The sequence below is a fragment of the Micropterus dolomieu genome, linkage group LG01, assembly GCF_021292245.1.
Source record: "Micropterus dolomieu isolate WLL.071019.BEF.003 ecotype Adirondacks linkage group LG01, ASM2129224v1, whole genome shotgun sequence".
In the NCBI taxonomy this organism is placed as follows: Eukaryota; Metazoa; Chordata; class Actinopteri; order Centrarchiformes; family Centrarchidae; genus Micropterus; species Micropterus dolomieu.
Window position 1 is genome coordinate 25,860,106 of NC_060150.1, and position 2,896 is coordinate 25,863,001.

Consider the following 2,896-nt stretch of genomic DNA (forward strand, 5'->3'; position numbering starts at 1 on the left):
CATTCTGGGAGTGCAGGGTTCTCGTGGTGTAGTAAGGTAAGATACGACGGTGCCTGACCATTAAGAGCTTTGTATGTGAGCAGAAGGATTTTAAATTTTAGTCTGGATTTTACAGGGAGCTAGCGCAGAGATACTAAAACAGGAGATATATGATCTCTTTTCCTGGTTCTTCTCAGTATACGTGGCGCAGCATTCTGGATCAACTGGAGAGTTTTAAGGAATTTTAATAAACCAATAAAGCCTAGAGGGAACAAATGCATGGACTAGTTTTTCTGCATCATTTTGAGACAGAAAGTCCCTCATTTTTGCAAATGTAGGGAAAAAAGGCGGTCCTTAAAGTTTGTTTTATGTGGAAATGAATGGACATATCCTGTGTTATTCAAAGATAACTCCAAGATTTCTCATGGTGGTGCTTGAGGCCAAGGAAATACCACCCAGAGTAACTATATCTTTAATCTGGCTTGATTGATAGACATAATTGGGTATCATCTGTGTAGAAATTAATGTTTATGGAGTGTTTCTAAATAATATTTCATAAATGAAGCTTATATAAGGTGAATACGATTGATCCAAGCACAGAACCTTGTGGAACTCCATGACACACACAGCTGATTGGCAACTGCTTTCTCAAGGATCTTTGAGAGAAAGCAAAGATTAGATATAGGTCTATAGTTGGCTAAAGTTTCTCTTAGTGTTGTGCTTTCTCGTCTCTCTCCTCTCTCCTTCTGTTGCTTTCTGCAGGTGTTGCTGGCTCTGGAGCTGTGGAGTCTGGATCTGTGGTTGCTTGCTTCCTGCTTCCCCCATGTTCTTGCTCGACACCTGCTGCCACAATTATTTTATTGGCTGCATGCCCCTCATTTAAGTTAGGTGGTGGAGATTGATGCTCATTAAGTCATTACTACTGAGGGCTATATGAATACATGGCTCAATAGGGCTGTGAAGATTCTTCCAGATTGTAGTAACACCATTTCCTTTCAAGCTTTTAACATTTGCTTTAATTGGAATGCAAGTTTGGGGGTTATACCATGGAACTAACCTTCTTTGTTTTATTACTTTCTTTTTTAGAGGGGGAACAAAGTCGTGTCATTCGCAGTGAGCCATGTGAATATTAAAATCACGTACAATAATTACTTTATCTGTTTTAAGGACTACACTTGATAAAAACCCTTAAAAATTCAGTAAAAAGTTCAGAATAGGGACCAGGAGTGCAGTACACCAAAATAAAATTGTCCCTAGTGATTTCCAGGTTGGGTGTGACAGACAAGAAAAAGCCTTTTGAATGAATTACATTTAATTCAGGTTTATTATTGATTAATAGGCTTGAGTCGAAGATAGCTGCAACCCCACCCCCTTGGCCGGTGCCTGGAGGAATCTGAGTATTAATTTGACCAGGGGATAGTTGAGTCATTTAGGCTAACATATTCTTCCTGACCCAGCCAGGTTTCAGTAAGACAGAATAAATCAATATGATAATCTGACATTAATTAATTTACTAGTACAGTTTTAGAGGACAGAGATCCCATCTTTAAGTCCACATTTAATTCTCCTATTATTTTGAAATATTGCCACAGTGGTGTTAATTTTTTATGCATAGCTCCTCTTCTGTTTACTTTTGATTTAATTAATTTAAGTGGTCAGACACCGTCACTATAGGGTTTTGGGTGGGTAACTACTGTCATGGAAGCACAGAATAATCTGTTCATTGAGGATCTGTTTCATCTCATTTTCATTAATGAACTGCTTAACAACATGAATTCAGACATGCACAACACAGAGCTGTTTTATCTCCTTCTCACTTTGATTGATCAGGTAAAATCCCTAAACGAATATGTTTACACGCATATCCAAATGACAATTGGATCTGTGGCCTGTACTACGAAGGGAGTTCAACCTACTCAGAGTTAACTCAGGGTTATCAAGCAAACTCAGGATTGACAAACTACGATGGCACTACGACGGCGGATAAGATGTTGGTTAGTTGAGTTGGTGTTAACGGTGTTAACGTAATTGGAGTTGGTGTGCGTTCGCATACAAGGGGAATGTTCGGAGGTGCTGGCAGAGTTTTTTCGCAAGGGCGCATGCTTCGTATTTTCCCCAGAAGAATGCACTGTGATCATGTCAGGATATGAGTTTAAAGACATGTTAACGGCAAAATCTAATATTGTGGGGCAGACAAAGCCAGGGGGGCTGGTGGCATTGCATTGAGTAAATTTGTAATTATCTTTACACTGTTCTTATTGTAGGCTAATACTTTATTATGCATTTTATGGACTCATTTATATATCATTATACCTAGGCTGTATCATACAGTGCCTTGCGAAAGTATTCGGCCCCCTTGAACTTTTCGACCTTTTGCCACATTTCAGGCTTCAAAAATAAAGATATAAAACTGTAATTTTTTGTGAAGAATCAACAACAAGTGGGACACAATTATGAAGTGGAATGAAATTTATTGGATATTTCAAACTTTAACAAATAAAAAACTGAAAAATTGGGCGTGCAAAATTATTCAGCCCCCTTACGTTAATACTTTGTAGCGCCACCTTTTGCTGCGATTACAGCTGTAAGTCGCTTGGGGTACGTCTCTATCAGTTTTTCACATCGAGAGACTGAAATTTTTGCCCATTCCTCCTTGCAAAACAGCTCAAGCTCAGTGAGGTTGGATGGAGAGCGTTTGTGAACAGCAGTTTTCAGTTCTTTCCACAGATTCTCGATTGGATTCAGGTCTGGACTTTGACTTGGCCATTCTAACACCTGGATATGTTTATTTGTGAACCATTCCAGTGTAGATTTTGCTTTATGTTTTGGATCATTGTCTTGTTGGAAGACAAATCTCCGTCCCAGTCTCAGGTCTTTTGCAGACTCCATCAGGTTTTCTTCCAGAATGGTCCTGTAT